Source organism: Triticum aestivum, chromosome 1A, assembly GCF_018294505.1.
Source record: "Triticum aestivum cultivar Chinese Spring chromosome 1A, IWGSC CS RefSeq v2.1, whole genome shotgun sequence".
NCBI classification, from domain to species: Eukaryota; Viridiplantae; Streptophyta; class Magnoliopsida; order Poales; family Poaceae; genus Triticum; species Triticum aestivum.
In genome coordinates, this window is record NC_057794.1 from 493,773,022 (window position 1) to 493,797,540 (window position 24,519).

A 24,519-nucleotide genomic window follows, 5' to 3' on the forward strand; every position below is an offset into this window, starting at 1 on the left:
AAAGTGCCTATCCCTTTTAGAATCAACCCACTGTTTGCTCGCACGCAAAAAAAATACATCTCTAAAGTGGGGAACCGATCGGTGCCAAAAAGAACTCAAACTCCTATCCAATCTCGACTTCGTGCTCTTCCACTTCCATTGATAAAGATGGGACGCCAAGGGTTTCATCATGATGACCTCGAGCAGCCGCCGACATCCCTCCCCACATCTACCCCTACCCCCTGCTGCCGCTTGCACTGTCCTTGCTCCTCAAGGGAGCTAGGGACACAATGTTCTCTAGGATGGGCATGACCAGATCCACGAGGAGGCCACATTCTTCCATGGGAACCCAACCAAGCACACCACCCTCCGCAACCATCCAATCCCAGCCTAACAAAGTCAAGACCCGCCATCGATCCACAAATCAGGCTTGCCGCATCCAGGTTCACTGCAAGTCTGCAACGAGTCTGTAGTCGACATCTTGACTTCGGCTATCCCCACGGAAGAATCATCGGATCCTGCTTAGTTTTACCATCACTTCGTCTCTTCCCAAGGCAGCGACACCACCCAGCCAATCACCACCACCGCTTGCGGCTTGCCTACATAAAATCATGAGAAATCCCCACGGCGGTGCTGTAAGATCACCTTGGCGACCTCGACAGTGACCGACTGGTCTAAGATCTAAGCTAGCCGCTCTTTGTAGAAACCAATAGAAGTAGGCATGTGACTCAGATTTGTTCTTTGGTGTGCATGCGTTTCTTGCTGCCCACCAGCTCTTGTCTACAACTCGCCTATCTCTGTACCAGCTCTTGGTCTACAACTCGCCTATCTCCATGCTCGAGACGACCAAGCTCGATGCGCAAGCCGCATATGTCTGCTAGAGCTATATCCAGGCCCTATGATTTTTGGATCACTGGCACTATGGGTGCCAGGACCGGAGTCGCCCTCATCCACCAAGTGGATCAAGGAGGCCCACCACCTAGACTCTACATCGCAACATTTTGTATTTTCCTATAAAAAGTAAAGAACCTTCTCTAATAAACGTAAATATAACCTTTTGGTTTTATAGTCTCAACTTTCCTACACTCCAATACCAGAAGGATTTCTTGGTTTTATTTAATGACCTTCTTGAATGTCATTCACTTAGAAAGGTAGTAATCCAATTTGTGATATTAAGGCAAATTATTAGTCATATTAAAGTGCAAAAGGCCCTATAGGAGTCAAAGCATGACTTTTATGGTTATACTGTAATTTGCAAGATCTGAGATTTATGCAAGTGTACAATTAGAGAAGAGCCAATTAAATAGATTTTCACATTCAGAATAGTACGATTAGCAGTAGCACTTCAATTTTTTCATGTTTGATTAGCTTGCTAGGTGGTTATCACTAAGCATGTTGGAACGATGAGCATAACCTAACTTAGTTCAGTACGTGTTGCTGCAAATTAGTTCAGTACGTACGAAGCTGTTGCTAATTTCAATGCCTGGCTGTTGCAAGTTTCTAATGAAAAAGTACTTCAGGTCAAAGGTCAGGGAATATACACTTTTGTTATCATGGTTGTTTCCTTATAGTGAACAACTTTGATCACCACTTCAGCAGCTACTATCTATAAGAAGACATTAGCTAAGTAGATACAGGCAAAGAAAGCATGTAGGCAAAACCAGAATTAAAAACATCCTTCTCAATGGAGCTCGTGCAGTTCGGAAGACCCTAATCATCGATGAGGGACCCCTCCGATGGTAGCATGGCGTGACAATTGCCGTCAATGACAACACCCAAAGTACCTTGCACAATCCATCGATCCAGTTCGAAACAATCAAGCACATACCTTGCAAAGTGATGTGGATCTGAAGCAGAGGTGGGAAGGTAAAGGCTTAGGTGAGGTGGAATGAGACGTTGATATAGACGTGCACGCATGAGAATAAGGTGGTGCCCAGGATGGATCTCCATCGGAGGAGGCCGGATCCGCTGGGGAGGAGGTCGCTGTAGTACCTGCCATCTGTGCGATGGATCACGGGGCTGGCAGGCAGGGGGAGGGGATAGGAGGGAGCGGGTGGGCTAGAGCGCAGATGGCGGGTGCCCCCGACGACGGCTGGGAAGGATGGTGGAGGAGGTGGATGAGGATGGCGGCGGCGGCGTTTGCGGTTGCGCCTCGTCCGCAGCCGTGCTGGTGGTGGTCGATGCAAGAGCCGGATGGCGTCGGCCAGAATCAGGCAGGGGTGACAAAGATTTAGAGGAGAGAGAGAATGGAGGCGATGAGCGATGGGAGGAAGGGCCACCGGCGATTGGGGTGGCCTCAGATCCGCCCTCCGTGGCCGCCTATTTCATGGGACGAACACCCGTGCTCACCGTCGGGCTCGCCTACGGCCGCTGCCTCGCCGACATTCACGACGTAGAGCCCCTTCCTCCGATCCCATTTGCCAGAGAGGCAGCGTCATCCTTCATCGCAGAGAACGAGTCCACACTGAGATCCCAACCAGATCGTGATTCACCTCCCCAAACCGCAGCGGCACATCCCACTCCATCAACGACCAACCTATATGAGGCGGAGGGTCAGTGTAGGACGCGAGCGCCGTCACCATGGACGTGGGACGCCGTAGGTGGGAAGGAGGCGGCGACGGCGTCTGTGTTAGGAAGATCGCACGACGGCGGCAACGTTTACTCGAGGGGATCGAGAGGAGCTGCGTTTGGTGCCGGGTGGGTTCTTTGGTGCGTGCGTGGGGCTGGAGATTGTGATAGGTGATCAGGTGAGGGCGTGCCATACCTGGATCGATAGCCTTACCATACCTGGTGGTAATTTAAATTTATTACCATATTCGATATTTCCCGAGTTATGGCATTACCATACTTGGATTGATAGCATTTGGGGTAATTTAAATTTATTACCATATAATTACCATATTCAAAATATCCTGAGTTATGACCTTACCATACCTGGATTGATTTATTACTATACGTGGATTAATTATGATTTATTACTATACGTGGATAGCCTTACCATACCTGTGGTAATTTAAATTTATTACCATATTCGATATTTCTCGAGTTATGGCCTTACCATACCTGGATTGATAGCCTTTGGGGTAATTTAAATTTATTACCATATAATTACCATATTCAAAATTTCCTGAGTTATGACCTTACCATACCTGGATTGATTTATTACTATACGTGGATTAATTATGATTTATTACTATATGATTTATTATTATACGTGGATAGCCTTACCATACCTGGTGGTAATTTAAATTTATTACCATATTTGATATTTCCCGAGTTATGGCCTTACCATACCTGGATTGATAGCCTTTAGGGTAATTTAAATTTATTACCACATAATTACCATATTCAAAATTTCCTGAGTTATGACCTTACCATACCTGGATTGATTTATTACTATACGTGGATTAATTATGATTGATTACCATAAATACGTTGGGTATTGCCCGTCAGACGAGAAAAGAGAAAAACCGGTGGGAGGGGCTGGTGGGAGGTGGGAGGAAGAAAAACCGATTGAAAATAAACCGGTTGAAAGTGGGAGGGAGACTATTCAACCAATTCGTCCATTAAGAGTAGAGATGTTAGTGTTGTCTTAATCAATAGTGCACGACCCGCCTCTCTTTTGTATCGGTAGATCCGGATTGAAAATGAACACCTTAGTAAAGCCTCGCATATGTAACAACGCATGGGCGCGTCGGCAAAACCTCGCACAGGAAAAAATAAAGCGGATTTCTCATCTTATGCATAGAGAGAGACGCCTTGGGATTGATCACATTCAAACGCATTGTGATTGTGTGAGCATCGAGACCACCGTCGGCGAGGGTGAAAGAAGGACAAGCAGCAACACAGATGGGATGCCTGTTCGAATAAATAACATGGACCTATTAGGGTCTTGAGTAGTTATTGGTTAGACGCATCTGTTATTTTTTTCTCTCCTTGCAACACATGGGCTTTTTTGCTAGTCCACACTTAAGAGCATAGTAAAGTCGGAAACGCAAAGTTTACAATTTGATCAAATGGAAGCATAAGACGAATTGAGCACTCTTATTTTAGCGCTGACCCTGCAATCATTGTATCGTTTGGTTGTTAGATATATATTATGCAAATGACGACATTTTTGTTCATCCGAGACTCGATGCTGTCAAGGAGATGGCTTCTTCAATATTCAATCGCCAATGATCTTTGTGGTACTTGGTGAAGATTTCCGCCGATGTAAATGCAGTTTTCTTTGTCATGAGTATTTTGTTACATGCATCTGTCTACAAAAATGACCGCGCTCTTGCCCATGTGACGGCACCCGAAGAATCGCAGCTGATTTATTTCGATCTTCAATCAATTAAACCTATCAAGTGTCGCGTGAAGGGCGGCCAACCAACTATGCCATGTGAGCAAGTTGGTTGGTCGCGGTGAAAAGAAAACCATTAAGCATCGCGTGAAGGGCGGCCAACCAGCTATGCCACGTGGCGCAAGCTGGTTGGCCGTGGTGAAAAATCTTTCAGAATATTATTTTTAGATGGAGATCAGGAATTTTTTTTAATATTTTTTTTAGATGGAGGTGATGACCCTCTACATATTTTTAAATGGAGGGCTACGTAAAGTGGCGCTCGCTGGTAGGCTACGTTGATGATTTTTTTTTTTACTTCTTTCTCTAGATGAAGATGAGGACTAAAAAATATTTTTTTAGATGGAGGCGAGGACTCTATGTATTTTTTTAAATGAAAATATAGGCATGACTTCATCTCAAGTGATGCCACAGGATGACGCTCCATGTAGAGAAGTGTGAAGCGAGTCTGAGAAAACCGAGGCGTGAAGGTGGATATACTAGACTAATCACTTGCGAAACACACGGTCAACCATGTCGTGCCGTGGCTTCACAGTGTCGATACCCTACATCTCGACAATCTTTTGTTCCCTGTACAGATTAGATCTCAGGAGAACCATTATTAATCTGGTTGCGGCGTTGATCTCATGCTCAAGTCGAAGCATTGTTAACTACAGGAAAGCCATTTGTTGAGTTCAATCATGCCTCGGTAGGAAAGTGTGAAGGTGGCGGAAGAAAGTGTAATGAAGCCATCCGATGTTGCAAGCATGGTGGACAACTGGGGATCTTGGATGCAGAAACGAAACGGTGACCAACGCATCGCGATAACAAAAGGGGTAAGGTAGTGCGCACATAATATCAGCCAAAAGCGGCGCGCTGGTGAGTGATATAAGTAACCGCAACTTCATGCACCACATGCGTATATACTGCTAGACAGATGAAAAGTTGGATGCTGTGAATGGCAACGGTATCTTGGGGTAAGTTTGGCTTGGGAATATCGGCTAGCTGCTTGTTTTTTAGAAAGTTTGCACGTGAACCGCGTACGTTCACACTGATGTCTCAGTTTATCAAGAGGTGCTGGCTGGCAGCTAAGTACTCCCTCTGTCCCATAATATAAAAATGTTTTTGACACTAAATATAGTGTTAAAAACATTCTTATATTATGGGACAGAGGAAGTATATGCGTGCAGTGTACGTACGTCGTCTTTCCTGCTGCTCATCACCATTGTTTATCCTCCGACGACTGAACCATGGCAGCAGCCAGTCTCAAGCTCGCCGCCCTGTGCCTCATCTTCCTACTCGTCGTCTCCTCCCACCCTCTGCTCGCCGGTGCCAAGTGCAAGTGCGAGGCCGGCGGTGAGGAGGAGAAGCAGGACAAGGCGGCCTCGCTGAGGCTCAGGATCAGCGTCGTCTTCTGCATCCTCGTGGTCAGACAAACACGTCACGTGTACCCTTGACGTCGGGGTGATGCACCACAGCTCACGTCGAAAGAGACCCGACCGACAACGTGATACGCAGTACAGTCGACGGATGTTTTTGAAGACCCGAAACCCCACACGTCTGGGAGGGACCTCGTCAGGGAGTGCGGCGGCTATGGGCAAACCTAGGTCGATTCGCTCGTTCCTAGAGCTCTCAAACTTGAGGAACAACGAACAATGAGATAATAAAACAGTGGAGAGATAAAACGTAGATGAAAAGATAATATATTGATATCTCGATTGTGTGTTGTTCAGTCGGCCATCACCCCCAACATATATAAGAGACGGTTGGACTTTGCGTACAAGTAAGGATTCATCTAGCCTTTTCTTACACAAAAATCAAACCCATTAAGTTACAGGTGAATGGAGGCCAACCAACATGGCCACATGGCAAGAAACTTTTTTATTTTTTTTGGAAGATGAAGCTGAGAATTTTTTTTGACTTTTTTCTAAGATGAAACTAAGACCTTTTTTTCTTTTGCGAAAAGTTTTGTTTGGAGATTATTTTTGAAAGATGGAAGTAAGACTTTTGTTTCTTTTTCATTTTAATAATGTTTTTAGGCTTTTTCTTTTTCTTTTTGAGATGGATGTGATGTTCACATGCATGTTGTGAGAAAGTTTTTTTTTAATTTTGAGATGAAGTCGAGATTTTTTTAAAAGAAAAAATACACGCATAACTTTCTCTCAAAAGGCCCGCAATGGTGGCCCAACCACTAGTTACATTAATTCATGTCCTAGAGTTCTAGTTCTAGTTCAATTCGGATTCAGAATCGGGCCCAAACTTCTGTCTTGCTCCTCGCGTGGGCCGTCGAATTTGCATATGACCTCCGATCAAGACCACCCAAACATCAAATTTATGCGTCTCGATGAGACGAACAACTCTCATGTTGATCACTTTTCCAAATAAGGACATCTTGAATATTTTACGAAGTCATCTTTAACCTTCAATCGGAATTGATTATGTAGCTGACTGGACTGTCCAAATCTTGTAGCGACGTTGCAGGCCACGTACTATCTCAGATGATGATGACCCCAAAACCAAAGTTGACCGTTTCAACGATACGCACAATTTTGTTGAGGAACGTAGTAATTTCAAAAAAAATCTACGCACACGCAAGATCATGGTGACGCATAGCAACGAGAGGGGAGAGTGTGTCCACGTACCCTCCTAGACTGAAATCGGAAGCGTTAGCACAACGCGGTTGATGTAGTCGCACGTCTTCACGATCCGACCGATCAAGTACCGAACGCACGGCACATTCGAGTTCTGCACACGTTCAACTCGATGACGTCCCTCGAACTCCGATCCAGCCGAGCTTTGAGGGAGAGTTCCGCCAGCACGACGGCATGGTGACGATGATGATGTTCTACCGACGCAGGGCTTCGCCTAAGCACCGCTACGATATGACCGAGGTGGATTATGGTGGAGGGGGACACCGCACACAGCTAAGAGATCAAGAGATCAATTGTTGTGTCTTTGGGGTGCCCCCTGCCCCCGTATATAAAGGAGTGGAGGAGGGGGAGGGCCGGCCCTCTCTATGGCGCGCCCTAGGGGAGTCCTACTCTCACCGGGAGTAGGATTCCCCCTTTTCTAGTAGAACTAGGAGCCCTTCCAAATAGTAGGAGTAGGAGGGAAGGAAAGGGAAGGGAAAAGGAGAAGGAAGGAAGGCCCCCCCCCCCTAGTCCAATTCGGACCAGCCCATGGGGAGGGGTGCGGCCAACCTTTGAGGCCTTTCTCTCCTTTCCCGTATGGCCCATTAAGGTCCAATACGAATTCCCGTAACTCCCCGGTACTCTCGAAAATACCCGAATCACTCGGAACCTTTCCGATGTCCGAATATAGTCGTCCAATATATCGATCTTTACGTCTCGACCATTTCGAGACTCCTCGTCATGTACCCGATCTCATCCGGGACTCCGAACTCCTTCGGTACATCAAAACACATAAACTCATAATATAACCGTCATGGAACTTTAAGCGTGCGGACTCTACGGGTTCGAGAACTATGTAGACATGACCGAGACACGTCTCCGGTCAATAACCAATAGCGGAACCTGGATGCTCATATTGGCTCCTACATATTCTACGAAGATCTTTATCGGTCAAACCGCATAACAACATGTGTTGTTCCCTTTGTCATCGGTATGTTACTTGCCCGAGATTCGATCGTCGGTATCTCAATACCTAGTTCAATCTCGTTACCGACAAGTCCCTTTACTCGTTCCGTAATACATCATCCCGCAACTAACTCATAGTTGCAATGCTTGCAAGGCTTATAGTGATGTGCATTACCGAGTGGGCCCAGAGATACCTCTCCGACAATCGGAGTGACAAATCCTAATATCGAAATACGCCAATCCAACAAGTACCTTCGGAGACACCTATAGAGCACCTTTATAATCACCCAGTTACGTTGTGACGTTTGGTGGCACACAAAGTGTTCCTCCGGTAAACGGGAGTTGCATAATCTCATAGTCATAGGAACATGTATAAGTCATGAAGAAAGCAATAGCAACAAACTAAACGATCAAGTGCTAAGCTAACGGAATGGGTCAAGTCAATCACATCATTCTCCTAATGATGTGATCCCGTTAATCAAATGACAACTCATGTCTATGGTTAGGAAACATAACCATCTTTGATCAACAAGCTAGTCAAGTAGAGGCATACTAGTGACACTCTGTTTGTCTATGTCTTCACACATGTATTATGTTTCCGGTTAATACAATTCTAGCATGAATAATAAACATTTATCATGATATAAGGAAATAAATAATAACTTTATCATTGCCTCTAGGGCATATTTCCTTCAGTCTCCCGCTTGCACTAGAGTCAATAATCTAGTTCACATCGCCATGTGATTTAATACCAATAGTTCACATCACCATGTGATTAATATGCTGGGGAACGTAGCAGAAATTCAAAATTTTCCTACGTGTCACCAGGATCTATCTATGGAGAAACCAGCAATGAGGGGAAGGAGAATGCATCTACATACCCTTGTAGATCGCTAAGCGGAAGCGTTCAAGTGAATGGGGTTGATGGAGTCGTACTCGTCGTGATACAAATCACCGATGACCAAGTGTCGAACGCACGACACCTCCGCGTTCAACACACGTACAGCCCGGTGACGTCTCCCATGCCTTGATCCAGCAAGGAGAGAGGGAGAGGTTGAGGAAGACTCCATCCAGCAGCAGCACAACGGCGTGGTGGTGGTGGAGGAGCGTGGCAATCCAGCAGGGCTTCACCAAGCACTACGGGAGAGGAGGAGGAGGAGAGGCAGGGCTGCACCAACAGGCAGAGATCAAATCGTCTGTTATGGGCAGCCCCATGCCTCAATATATATAGGGGAGAGGGAGGAGGGTGCGCCCCCTCTAGGGTTCCCACCCCTAGAGGGGCGGCAGCCCTAGATGGGAAAAGGGGGAGGCGGCCAAGAGGGGAGAGAGGGGAGGCGCCCACTAGGTGGGCCTTAAGGCCCATCTGGACTAGGGTTTGCCCCCTCCCACTCTCCCTTGCGCCTTGGGCCCCTTGTGGGGGGTGCACCAGCCCACCTAGGGGCTGGTCCCCTCCCACACTTGGCCCACGCATCCTTCTGGGGCAGGTGGCCCCACTTGGTGGACCCCCGGGACCCTCCCGGTGGTCCCGGTACATTACCGATATCGCCCGAAACTTTTCCGGTGACCAAAACAGGACTTCCCATATATAAATCTTTACCTCCGGACCATTCCGGAACTCCTCTTGACGTCCGGGATCTCATCCGGGACTCCGAACAACATTCGGTAACCACATACAAACTTCCTTTATAACCCTAGCGTCATCGAACCTTAAGTGTGTAGACCCTACGGGTTCGGGAGACATGCAGACATGACCGAGACGTTCTCCGGTCAATAACCAACAGCGGGATCTGGATACCCATGTTGGCTCCCACATGTTCCACGATGATCTCATCGGATGAACCACAATGTCAAGGACTCAATCGATCCCGTATACAATTCCCTTTGTCTAGCGGTATTGTACTTGCCCGAGATTCGATCGTCGGTATCCCGATACCTTGTTCAATCTCGTTACCGGCAAGTCTCTTTACTCGTTCCGTAACACATCATCCTGTGATCAACTCCTTGATCACATTGTGCACATTATGATGATGTCCTACCGAGTGGGCCCAGAGATACCTCTCCGTTTACACGGAGTGACAAATCCCAGTCTCGATTCGTGCCAACCCAACAGACACTTTTGGAGATACCTGTAATGCACCTTTATAGCCACCCAGTTATGTTGTGATGTTTGGTACACCCAAAGCATTCCTACGGTATCCGGGAGTTGCACAATCTCATGGTCTAAGGAAAAGATACTTGACATTAGAAAAGCTTTAGCATACGAACTACACGATCTGTGCTAGGCTTAGGATTGGGTCTTGTCCATCACATCATTCCCCTAATGATGTGATCCCGTTATCAACGGCATCCAATGTCCATGGTCAGGAAACTATAACCATCTATTGATCAACGAGCTAGTCAACTAGAGGCTTACTAGGGACATGGTGTTGTCTATGTACCTACACATGTATCTGAGTTTCCCATCAATACAATTATAGCATGGATAATAAACGATTATCATGAACAAGGAAATATAATAATAACCAATTTATTATTGCCTCTAGGGCATATTTCCAACAGTCTCCCACTTGCACTAGAGTCAATAATCTAGTTCACATCGTCATGTGATTAACGCTGATAGGTCGCATCGCCATGTGACCAACATCCAAAGAGTTTACTAGTGTCTGTAAACTAGTTCACATCATCATGTGATTAAGACTCAATGAGTTCTCAGGTTTGATCATGTTATGCTTGTGAGAGAGGTTATTAGTCAACGGGTCTGAATCTTTCAGATCCATGTGTGCTTTACAAATCTCTATGTCATCTCCTAGATGCAGCTACCACGCTCTATTTGGAGCTATTCCAAATGGTTGCTCCACTATACGTATCCGGTTTGCTACCCAGAGTCACTCGGATAGGTGTTAAAGCTTGCATCGACGTAACCCTTTACGCCGAACTCTTTATCACCTCCATAATCGAGAAACATGTCCTTATTTACTCCAAGGACAATTTTGACTGCTGTCCAATGATCCATTCCTGGATCATTCTTGTACCCCTTGACTTACTCATGGCAAGGCACACTTCCGGTGCAGTACACAGCATAGCATACTATAGAGCCTATGTCTAAAGCATAGGGGATGACCTTCGTCCTTTCTCTCTCTTCTACCATGGTTGAGCTTTAACTCTTAATTCATACCTTACAACTCAGGCAAGAACTCTTTCTTTGACTGATCCATCTTGAACACCTTCAAGATCATGTCAAGGTATGTGCTCATTTGAAAGTATTATTAAGCATTTTGATCTATCCTTATAGATCTTGATGCTCATTGTTCAAGTAGCTTAATCCAGGTTTTCTATTGAAAAACATCTTTCAAATAACCCTATATGCTTTCCAGAAATTCTACATCATTTCTGATCATCAATATGTCAACAACATACACTCATCAGAAATTCTATAGTGCTCCCACTCACTTCTTTGGAAATACAAGTTTCTCACAAACTTTGTATAAGCCCAAAATCTTTGATCATCTCATCAAAGCGCACATTCCAACTCCGAGATGCTTACTCCAGTCCTTAGAAGGTTCGCTGGAGCCAGCATATCTTTTAGCATCCTTAGGATCGACAAAAACTTTCTGATTGTATCACATACAACCTTTCCTTACGAAGACTGGTAAGGAAACTCGTTTTGACATCCATCTGCCAGATTTCATAAATGCAGCTAATGCTAACATGATTCCGATGGACTTAAGCATCGCTACGGGTGAGAAAATCTCACCGTAGTCAACTCCTTGAACTTGTGAAAAACTCTTCGCCACAAGTCGAGCTTCATAGACGGTAACATTACCGTCCATGTCCGTCTTTTTCTTAAAGATCCATTTATCTCAATGGCTTGCCTATCATCGGGCAAGTCCACCAAAGTCCATGCTTTGTTCTGATACATGGATCCTATCTCGGATTTCATGGTTTCTTAACCATTTGTCGGAATTTGGGCCCACCATCGCTTCTCCATAGCTCGTAGGTTCATTGTTGTCTAGCAACATGACCTTCAAGACAGGATTACTGTACCACTCTGAAGTAGTACGTGTCCTTGTCACCCTACGAGGTATGGCAGTGACTTGATTCGAAACTTCATGATCACTATCATAAGCTTCTACTTCAATTGGTGTAGGTGCCAGATGAACAACTTCCTGTGCCCTGATACACACTGGTTGAAGTGATGGTTCAATAACCATATCAAGTCTCCACCATCCTCCCACTCAACTCTTTCGAGAGAAACCTTTCCTCGAGAAAGGACCCGATTCAAGAAACAATCCATATTGCTTTCGGATCTGAATTAGGAGGTATACCCAACTGTTTTGGGTGTCCTATGAAGATGCATTTTATCCGCTTTGGGTTCGAGCTTATCAATCCTGAAACTTTTCACATAAGCGTCGCAGCCCCAAACCTTTAAGAAACGACAACTTAGGTTTCTCTAAACCATAATTCATACGGTGTCATCTCAACGGAATTACGTGGTGCCCTATTAAAGTGAGTGCGGTTGTCTCTAATGCCTAACCCATGAACAATAGTGGTAATTCGATAAGAGACATCATGGTATGCACCATATCCAATAGGGTGCAACTATGATGTTCGGACACACCATCACACTATGGTGTTCCAGGCGGTATTAATTGCGAAACAATTTCCACAATGTCTTAATTGTGTGCCAAAACTCGTAACTCAGATATTCATCTCTATGATCATATCATAGACATTTAATCCTCTTGTCACAATGATCTTCTACTTCACTCTGAAATTACTTGAACCATTCAATAATTCAGACTTGTGTTTCATCAAGTAAATATTCTCAACATCTACTCGAATCATCTGTGAAGTAAGAACATAACGATATTCACTGCATGCCTCAGCACTCATTGGACTGCACACATCAAAATGTGTTACTTCCAACAAGTTGCTATCTTGTTCCATCTTACTGAAAACGAGGCTTTTCAGTCATCTTGCCCATGTGGTATGATTTGCATATCTCAAGTGATTCAAAAACAAGTGAGTCCAAACGATCCATCTGCATGGAGTTTCTTCATGCGTATACACCAATAGACATGGTTCGCATGTCTCAAACTTTTCAAAAACGAGTGAGTCCAAAGATCCATCAACATGGAGCTTCTTCATGCGTTTTATACCATTATGACTTACATGGCAGTGCCACAAGTAAGTGGTACTATCATTACTATCTTATATCTTTTGGCATGAAAATGTGTATCACTATGATCGAGATTCAATAAACCATTCCTATTAGGTGCAAGACCACTGAAGGTATTATTCAAATAAAATAGAGTAACCATTATTCTCCTTAAATGAATAACCGTATTGCAATAGACATAATCCAATCATGTCTATGCTCAACGCAAACACCAAATGACAATTATTCAGGTTTAATACTAATCTTGATGGTAGAGGGAGCGTGCGATGTCTGATCACATCAAACTTGGAAACACTTCCAACACATATCGTCAACTCACCTTTAGCTAGTCTCCGTTTATTCCGTAGCTTTTATTTCGAGTTACTAATACTTAGCAACCGAACCGGTATCTTAATACCCTGGTGCTACTAGGAGTACTAGTAAAGTACACATTAACATAATGTATATCCAATATACTTCTATCGACCTTGCCAGCCTTCTCATCTACCAAGTATCTAGGGTAATCCTGCTCCTGTGGCTGTTCCCCTTATTACAGAAGCACTTAGTCTCGGGTTTGGGTTCAACCTTGGGTTTCTTCACTAGAGCAGCAGCTGAATTGCCGTTTCATGAAGTATCCCTTTGTTCCCTTGCCCTTCTTGAAACTAGTGGTTTCACCAACCATCAACAATTGATGCTCCTTCTTGATTTCTACTTTTGCGGTGTCAAACATCGCGAATATCTCAAGGATCATCATATATGTCCCGATATATCATAGTTCATCACGAAGCTCTAGCAGCTTGGTGGTAATGACTTCGGAGAAACATCACTTTCTCATCTGGAAGATCAACTCCCACTCGATTCAAATGATTGTTGTACTCAGACAATCTGAGCACAAGCTCAACAATTGAGCTTTTCTCCCTTAGTTTGCAGGCTAAGAAAATTGTCGGAGGTCTTGTACCTCTTGACGTGGGCACGAGCCTGAAATCCCAATTTCAGCCCTCGAAACATCTCATATGTTCCGCGACGTTTCGAAAAGCGTCTTTGGTGCCTCAACTCTAAACCGTTTAACTGAACTATCACGTAGTTATCAAAACGTGTATGTCCGATGTTCGCAACATCCACAGACGACGATTGGGGTTCAGCACACTGAGCGGTGCATTAAGGACATAAGCTTTCTACTGTCCGCATAATCGCTACTGTCAACTTTCAACTATATTTTCTCTAGGAACATATCTAAACAGTGGAACTAAAGCGCGAGCTTACGACATAATTTGCAAAAGGTATTTTGACTATGTTCAAGATAATTAAGTTCATCTTATGAACTCCCACTCAGATAGACATCCCTTTGGTCATCTAAGTGATTACACGATCCGAGTCAACTAGGCCGTGTCCGATCATCACGTGAGACGGACTAGTCATCATCGGTGAACATCTTCATGTTGATCGTATCTACTATACGACTCATGCTCGACCTTTCGGTCTCCGTGTTCCGAGGCCATGTCTGTACATGCTAGGCTCGTCAAGTTAACCCTAAGTGTATTGCATGTGTAAATCTGTCTTACACCCGTTGTATGTGAACGTAAGGATCTATCATACCCGATCATCACGTGGTGCTTCGAAACGATGAACTTTAGCAACGGTGCACAGTTAGGGGGAACACTTTCTTGAAATTTTAATGAGGGATCATCTTATTTACTACCGTCGTTCTAAGCAAATAAGATGCATAAATATAATAAACATCACATGCAATTATATAGTAGTGACATGATATGGCCAATATCATATAGCTCCATTGATCTCCATCTTCGGGGCTCCATGATCATCATCGTCACAGGCATTGACACCATGATCTCCATCATCATGATCTCCATCATTGTGTCTTCATGAAGTTGTCTCGCCAACTATTACTTCTACTACTATGGCTACCGGTTAGTAATAAAGTAAAGTAATTACATGGCGTTGTTTAATGACACGCAGGTCATACAATAAATAAAGACAACTCCTATGGCTCCTGCCGTTTGTCATACTCATCGACATGCAAGTCGTGAATCCTATTACAAGAACATGATCAATCTCATACATCACATATCATCCATCACATTCTTCTTGGCCATATCACATCACAAAGCATACCCTGCAAAAACAAGTTAGACGTCCTCTAATTGTTGTTTGCATGTTTTACGTGGCCGCTAAGGGTTTCTAGCAAGAACGTTTCTTACCTACGCAAAACCACAACGTGATATGCCAATTGCTATTTACCCTTCATAAGGACCCTTTTCATCGAATCCGTTCCGACTAAAGTGGGAGAGACTGGCACCCGCTAGCCACCTTATGCACCAAGTGCATGTCAGTCGGTGGAACCTGTCTCACGTAAGAGTACGTGTAAGGTCGGTCCGGGCCGCTTCATCCCACAATACCGTCGAAACAAGATTGGACTAGTAACGGTAAGCATATTGAACAAAATCAACGCCCACAACTACTTTGTGTTCTACTCGTGCAAAGAATCTACGCAATAGACCTAGCTCATGATGCCACTGCTGGGGAACGTAGCAGAAATTCAAAATTTTCCTACGTGTCACCAAGATCTATCTATGGAGAAACCAGCAACAAGGGGAAGGAGAGTGCATCTACATACCCTTGTAGATCGCTAAGCGGAAGCGTTCAAGTGAACGGGGTTGATGGAGTCGTACTCGTCGTGATACAAATCACCGATGACCAAGTGCCGAACGCACGGCACCTCCGCGTTCAACACACGTACAGCCCGGTGACGTCTCCCATGCCTTGATCCAGCAAGGAGAGAGGGAGAGGTTGAGGAAGACTCCATCCAGCAGCAGCACAACGGCGTGGTGGTGGTGGAGGAGCGTGGCAATCCAGCAGGGCTTCGCCAAGCACTACGGGAGAGGAGGAGGAGGAGAGGCAGGGCTGCACCAACAGGCAGAGATCAAATCGTCTGTTATGGGCAGGCCCATGCCTCAATATATATAGGGGAGAGGGAGGAGGGTGCACCCCCTCTAGGGTTCCCACCCTAGAGGGGCGGCAGCCCTAGATGGGAAAAGGGGGAGGCGGCCAAGAGGGGAGAGAGGGGAGGCGCCCACTAGGTGGGCCTTAAGGCCCATCTGGACAAGCGTTTGCCCCCTCCCACTCTCCCTTGCGCCTTGGGCCCCCTTGTGGGGGGCGCACCAGCCCACCTAGGGGCTGGTCCCCTCCCACACTTGGCCCACGCAGCCTTCTGGGGCAGGTGGCCCCACTTGGTGGACCCCCGGGACCCTCCCGGTGGTCCCGGTACATTACCGATATCGCCCGAAACTTTTCCAATGACCAAAACAGGACTTCCCATATATAAATCTTTACCTCCGGACCATTCCGGAACTCCTCGTGACGTCCGGGATCTCATCCGGGACTCCGAACAACATTCGCTAACCACATACAAACTTCCTTTATAACCCTAGCGTCATCGAACCTTAAGTGTGTAGACCCTACGGGTTCGGGAGACATGCAGACATGACCGAGACGTTCTCCGGTCAATAACCAACAGCGGGATCTGGATACCCATGTTAGCTCCCACATGTTCCACGATGATCTCATCGGATGAACCACAATGTCAAGGACTCAATCGATCCCGTATACAATTCCCTTTGTCTAGCGGTATTGTACTTGCCCGAGATTCGATCGTCGGTATCCCGATACCTTGTTCAATCTCGTTACCGGCAAGTCTCTTTACTCATTCCGTAACACATCATCCCGTGATCAACTCCTTGATCACATTGTGCACATTATGATGATGTCCTACCGAGTGGGCCCAGAGATACCTCTCCGTTTACACGGAGTGACAAATCCCAGTCTCGATTCGTGCCAACCCAACAGACACTTTTGGAGATACCTGTAATGCACCTTTATAGCCACCCAGTTACGTTGTGACGTTTGGTACACCCAAAGCATTCCTACGGTATCCGGGAGTTGCACAATCTCATGGTCTAAGGAAAAGATACTTGACATTAGAAAAGCTTTAGCATACTAACTACACGATCTGTGCTAGGCTTAGGATTGGGTCTTGTCCATCACATCATTCCCCTAATGATGTGATCCCGTTATCAACGACATCCAATGTCCATGGTCAGGAAACTGTAACCATCTATTGATCAACGAGCTAGTCAACTAGAGGCTTACTAGGGACATGGTGTTGTCTATGTACCTACACATGTATCTGAGTTTCCCATCAATACAATTATAGCATGGATAATAAACGATTATCATGAACAAGGAAATATAATAATAACCAATTTATTATTGCCTCTAGGGCATATTTCCAACATAATACCCATAGTTCACATCGACATGTGACCAACACCCAAATGGTTTACTAGAGTCAATAATCTAGTTCACATCGCTATGTGATTAACACCCAAAGAGTACTAAGGTGTGATCATGTTTTGCTTGTGAGAGAAGTTTAGTCAACGGGTTTGCCACATTCAGATCTATAAGTATTTTGCAAATTTCTATGCCAACAATGCTCTGCACGGAGCTACTCTAGCTAATTGCTCCCACTTTCAATATGTATCCAGATTGAGATTTAGAGTCATCTGGATCAGTGTCAAAATTTGCATCGACGTAACCCTTTACGACGAGCCTTTTTTTGTCACCTCCATAATCGAGAAACATATCCTTATTCCACTAAGGATAATTTTGACGTTGTCCAGTGATCTACTCCTAGATCACTATTGTACTCCCTTGCCAAAAACAGTGTAGGGTATACAATAGATCTGGTACATAGCATGATATATTTTATAGAACCTATGGCCAAGGCATAGGGAATGACTTCCGTTTTCTTTCTATCTTCTGCCGTGGTCGGGTTTCAAGTCTTACTCAGTTTCACACCTTGTAACACAGGCAAGAACTCTTTCTTTGACTGTTCCATCTTGAACTACTTCAAAATCTTGTCAAGGTATGTACTCATTGAAAAACTTATCAAGCGTCTTGATCTATCTCTATAGATCTTGATGCTCAATATGTAAGCAGCTTCACTGAGGTCTTTCTTTGAAAAACTCCTTTCAAACACTCCTTTATGCTTTGGAGAATAATTCTACATTATCTCCAATCAACAATATGTCATTCACATATACTTATCAGAAATGTTGTAGTGCTCCCACTCACTTTCTTGTAAATACAGGCTTCACCGCAAGTCTGTATAAAACTATATGCTTTGATCAACTTATCAAAGCGTATATTCCAACTCCGAGATGCTTGCACCAGTCCATAGATGGATTGCTGGAGCTTGCATATTTTGTTAGCACTTTTAGGATTGACAAAACTTTCTTGTTGCATCATATACAACTCTTCTTTAATAAATCCATTAAGGAATGTAGTTTTGTTTATCCATTTGCCAGATTTCATAAAATGTGGCAATTGCTAACATGATTCGGACAGACTTAAGCATAGATACGAGTGAGAAACTCTCATCGTAGTCAACACCTTGAACTTGTCAAAAACCTTTTGCGACAATTCTAGCTTTGTAGATAGTAACACTACTATCAGCGTCTGTCTTCCTCTTGAAGATCCATTATATCTCAATGGCTCGTCGATCTTTGGGCAAGTCAATTCAAATTCCATACTTTGTTCTTATACATGGATCTCATCTCAAATTTCATGGCCTCAAGCCATTTCGCGGAATCTGGGCTCATCATCGCTTCCTCATAGTTCGTAGGTTCGTCATGGTCAAGTAACATGACCTCCAGAACAGGATTACCGTACCACTGTGGTGCAAATTTCACTCTGGTTTACCTACGAGATTCGGTAGTAACTTGATCTGAAGTTACATGATCATCATCATTAGCTTCCTCACTAATTGGTCTAGTAGTCACAGGAACAGATTTCTGTGATGAACTACTTTCCAATAAGGGGGCAGGTACAGTTACCTCATCACGTTCTACTTTCCTCCCACTCACTCCTTTCGAGAGAAACTCCTTCTCTAGAAAGGATCCATTCTTAGCAATGAATATCTTGACTTCGGATCTGTGATAGAAGGTGTACCCAACATTTTCTTTTGGGTATCCTATGAAGATGCACTTCTCCGATTTGGGTTTGAGCTTATCAGGTTGAAACTTTTTCACATAAGCATTGCAACCTCAAAATTTAAGAAACGACATTTTAGGTTTCTTGCCAAACCATAGTTCATACGATGTCGTCTCAACGGATTTAGATGGTGCCCTATTTAATGTGAATGTAGCTGTCTCTAATGCATAACCCCAAAACGATAGTGGTAAATCGGTAAGAGACATCATAGATCGCACCATATCTAATAAAGTACGGTTACGACGTTCGGACACACCATTACACTGTGGTGTTCCAGGTGGCGTGAGTAGTGAAACTATTTCACATTGTTTTAACTGAAGCCCAAACTCGTAACTCAAATATTTTACTTCTGCGATCATATCATAGAAACTTTTATTTTTGTTACGATGATTCTCCACTTCACTCTGAAATTCTTTGAACTTTTCAAATGTTTCAGACTTGTGTTTCATCAAGTAGATATACTCATATCTGCTCAAATCATCTGTGAAGATCAGAAAATAATGATACCTGTCGCGAGCCTCAATATTCATCAGAACACATACGTCAGTATGTATGATTTCCAACAAATCTATTGCTCGCTCCATTGTTCCGGAGAACGGAGTCTTAGTCATCTTGCCCATGAGGCATGGTTCGCAAGCATCAACTGATTCATAATCAAGTGATTCCAAAAGCCCATCAGCATGGATTTTCTTCATGCGCTTTACACCAATATGACCTAAACGGCAGTGCGACAAATAAGTTGCACTATCATTATTAACTTTGCATCTTTTGGCTTCAATATTATAAAAATATGTATCACCATGATCGAGATCCAACAAACCATTTTCATTGGGTGTATGACCATAGAAGGTTTTATTCATGTAAACAGAACAACAATTATTCTCTAACTTACATGAATAACCGTATTGCAATAAACATGATCCAATCATATTCATGCTCAACGCAAACACTAAATAACATTTATTTTAGGTTTAACACTAATCCCCAAAGTATAGGGAGTGTGCGATGATGATCATATCAATCTTGGAACCATTTCCAATACACATCGTCACTTCACCCTTAACTAGTCTCTGTTTATTCTGCAACTCCCGTTTCGAGTTACTATTCTTAGCAACTGAACTAGTATCAAATACTAAGGGGTTGCTATAAACATTAGTAAAGTACACATCAATAACATGTATATCAAATATACCTATGTTCACTTTGCCATCCTTCTTATCCGCCAATTACTTGGGGCAGTTCCGCTTCTAGTGACCAGTCCCTTTGCAGTAGAAGCACTTAGTCTTAGGCTTAGTCTAGACTTGGGCCTCTTCACTTGAGCAGCAATTTGCTTGCCGTTCTTCTTGAAGTTCCCTTTCTTTCCCTTTCCCTTTTCTTGAAACTAGTGGTCTTGTTAATCATCAACACTTGATGCTCTTTCTTGATTTCTACCTTCATCGATTCCATCATCATGAAAAGCTCGGGAATCATTTACGTCATCCCTTGCATACTATAGTTCATCATGAAGTTCTACTAACTTGGTGATGGTGACTAGAGAATTCTTTCAATCACTATTTTATCTGGAAGATTAACTCCCACTTGATTCAAGCAATTGTAGTACCCAGACAATCTGAGCACATGCTCATTGCTTGAGCTATTCTCCTCCATCTTTTAGCTATAGAACTTGTTGGAGACTTCATATCTCTCAACTCGGGTAATTGCTTGAAATATTAACTTCAACTCCTGGAACATCTCATATGGTCCATGATGTTCAACTTTGAAGTCCCGATTCTAAGCCGTTTAAGAATGGTGCACTAAACTATCAAGTAGTCATCATATTGAGCTAGCAAAATGTTCATAACATCTGCATCTGCTCCTGCTCCTGCAATAGGTTTGTCACCTAGCGGTGCATCAAGGACATAATTCTTCTGTGCAGCAATGAGGATAAACCTCAGATCACGGATCCAATCCGCATCATTGCTACTAACATCTTTCAACTTAGTTTTCTCTAGGAACATATCAAAAATAAAACAGGGGAGCTAAACGCGAGCTATTGATCTATAACATAGATATGCTAATACTACCAGTACTAAGTTTATGATAAATTTAAGTTCAATTAATCATATTACTTAAGAACTCCCACTTAGATAGACATCCCTCTAATCCTCTAAGTGATCATGTGATCCAAATCAACTAAATCATGTCCGATCATCACATGAGAGGAGTAGTTTCAATGGTGAACATCACTATGTTGATCATATCTACTATATGATTCACGCTCGACCTTTCGGTCTCAGTGTTCCGAGGCCATATCTGTTATATGCTAGGCTCGTCAAGTTTAACCTGAGTATTCCGCGTGTGCAACTGTTTTGCACCCGTTGTATTTGAACGTAGAGCCTATCACACCCGATCATCACGTGGTGTCTCAGCACGAAGAACTTTCGCAACGGTGCATACTCAGGGAGAACACTTGTACCTTGATAATTAGTGAGAGATCATCTTATAAAGCTACCGTCGAACTAAGCAAAATAAGATGTATAAAAGATAAACATCACATGAAATCAAAATATGTGACATGATATAGCCATCATCATCTTGTGCCTTTGATCTCCATCTCCAAAGCATCGTCATGATTTCCATCGTCACCGGCATGACACCATGATCTCTATCATCTTGATCTATATCAATGTGTCGTCACATGGTCGTCTCGCCAACTATTGCTCTTGCAACTATTGCTATCGCATAGCGATAAAGTAAAGCAATTATTTGGCGCTTGCATCTTATGCAATAAAGAGACAACCATAAGGCTTCTGCCAGTTGCCGATAACTTCAACAAAACATGATCATCTTATACAACAACTTATATCTCATCACGTCTTGACCATATCACATCACAACATGCGCTACAAAAACAAGTTAGACGTCCTCTACTTTGTTGTTGCATATTTTACGTGGCTGCTACGGGCTTAGCAAGAACCGTTCTTACCTACGCATCAAAACCACAATGATAGTTTGTCAAGTTGGTGTTGTTTTAACCTTCGCAAGGGCCGGGCGTAGCCACACTCGGTTCAACTAAAGTTGGAGAAACTGACACCCGCTAGTCACCTGTGTGCATAGCACGGCGGTAAAACCAGTCTCGCGTAAGCGTACGCGTAATGTCGGTCCGGGCCGCTTCATCCAACAATACCGCCGAACCAAAGTGTGACATGCTGGTAAGCAGTATGACTTATATCGCCCACAACTCACTTGTGTTCTACTCGTGCATATTACATCAACGCATAAAACCAGGCTCGGATGCCACTGTTGGGGAACATAGTAATTTCAAAAAAAATCCTACGCACACGCAAGATCATGGTGATGCATAGCAACGAGAGGGGAGAGTGTGTCCATGTACCCTCGTAGACCAAAAGCGGAAGCGTTAGCACAACGCAGTTGATGTAGTCGTACGTCTTCACGATCCGACCGATCAAGTACCGAACGCATGGCACCTCTGAGTTCTGCACACGTTCAACTCGATGACGTCCCTCAAACTCCGATCCAGCCGAGAGTTGAGGAAGAGTTCCGTCAGCACGACGGCGTGGTGACGATGATGATGTTCTACCGACGCAGGGCTTTGCCTAAGCACCGCTACAATATGACCGAGGTGGATTATGGTAAAGGGGGCACCGCACACGGCTAAGAGATCAAGAGATCAATTGTTGTGTCTTTGGGGTGCCCCCTGCCCCGTATATAAAGGAGTGGAGGAGGGAGAGGGCCGGCCCTCTCTATGGCGCGCCCTAGGGGAGTCCTACTCCCACCGGGAGTAGGATTCCCCCTTTCCTAGTAGAACTAGGAGCCCTTCCAAGTAGTAGGAGTAGGAGGGAAGGAAAGGGAAGGGAAAAGGAGAAGGAAGGAAGCCCCCCCTAGTCCAATTCGGACCAGCCCATGGGGAGGGGTGCGGCCAACCTTTGAGGCCTTTCTCTCCTTTCCCGTATGGCCCATTAAGGCCCAATACGAATTCCCGTAACTCCCCGGTACTCCCGAAAATACCCGAATCACTCGAAACCTTTCCGATGTCCGAATATAGTCGTCCAATACATCGATCTTTACGTCTCGACCATTTCGAGACTCCTCGTCATGTCCCCGATCTCATCCGGGACTCCGAACTCCTTCGGTACATCAAAACACATAAACTCATAATATAACCGTCATCGAACTTTAAGCGTGCGGACCCTACGGGTTCGAGAACTATGTAGACATGACCGAGACACGTCTCCGGTCAATAACCAATAGCGGAACCTGGATGCTCATATTGGCTCCTACATATTCTACGAAGATCTTTATCGGTCAAACCACATAACAACATGCGTTGTTCCCTTTGTCATCGGTATGTTACTTGCCCGAGATTCGATTGTTGGTATCTCAATACCTAGTTCTATCTCGTTACCGGCAAGTCTCTTTACTCATTCCGTAATACATCCTCCCGCAACTAACTCATAGTTGCAATGCTTGCAAGGCTTATAGTGATGTGCATTACCGAGTGGGCCCAGAGATACCTCTCCGACAATCAGAGTGACAAATCCTAATCTCGAAATACGCCAACCCAACAAGTACCTTCGGAGACACCTGTAGAGCACCTTTATAATCACCAAGTTACATTGTGACGTTTGGTGGCACATAAAGTGTTCCTCCGGTAAACGGGAGTTGCATAATCTCATAGTCATAGGAACATGTATAAGTCATGAAGAAAGCAATAGCAACAAACTAAACGATCAAGTGCTAAGCTAATGGAATGGGTCAAGTCAATCACATCATTCTCCTAATGATGTGATCCTGTTAATCAAATGACAACTCATGTCTATGGTTAGGAAACATAACCATCTTTGATCAACGAGCTAGTCAAGTAGAGGCATACTAGTGACACTCTGTTTGTCTATTTATTCACACATGTATTATGTTTTCGGTTAATACAATTCTAGCATGAATAATAAACATTTATCATGATATAAGGAAATAAATAATAACTTTATTATTGCCTCTAGGGCATATTTCCTTCAAATTTTCGTGTTGAACATTTTTCCATCCGAAGAAAACTAGATAACCTTTTGGGCCCATCTTAAACTTCTGGTCGGATTGGCTGATATTACTTGGATTTGAATTACTCAACTCAAATGTTATGATCTTTCACTCGGATTGTCCGACTAGATTTCTTCACTTAGATGGCAACTTTTCACAAGGATGACAATATTTCATTTGGCTCGCCTCTCGGTCGCTCCCGCGGGCGACCAGGGGGCGAAACCTAGCCCGCCGCCAGCGCCTCTCACCGGCGTTCCCCTCCCCTCGCCGCTGCCGGCAGGAGTCACCAGGTGAAGCCTGCGTGCTCGGTGGTGGCGGGGCCCTCTTCCTCCTCCTCCTGGTCGAACGGCGCGGGCCGTCAC

General features: G+C 44.3%; 1 pseudogene; it reads left to right on the top strand.

The window, feature by feature from the left end:
* The first annotated feature begins 5,550 nt into the window (after positions 1-5,550).
* LOC123190314 (uncharacterized) overlaps positions 5,551-24,519 on the top strand; it is a 28,889-nt pseudogene continuing 9,920 nt past the window's right edge.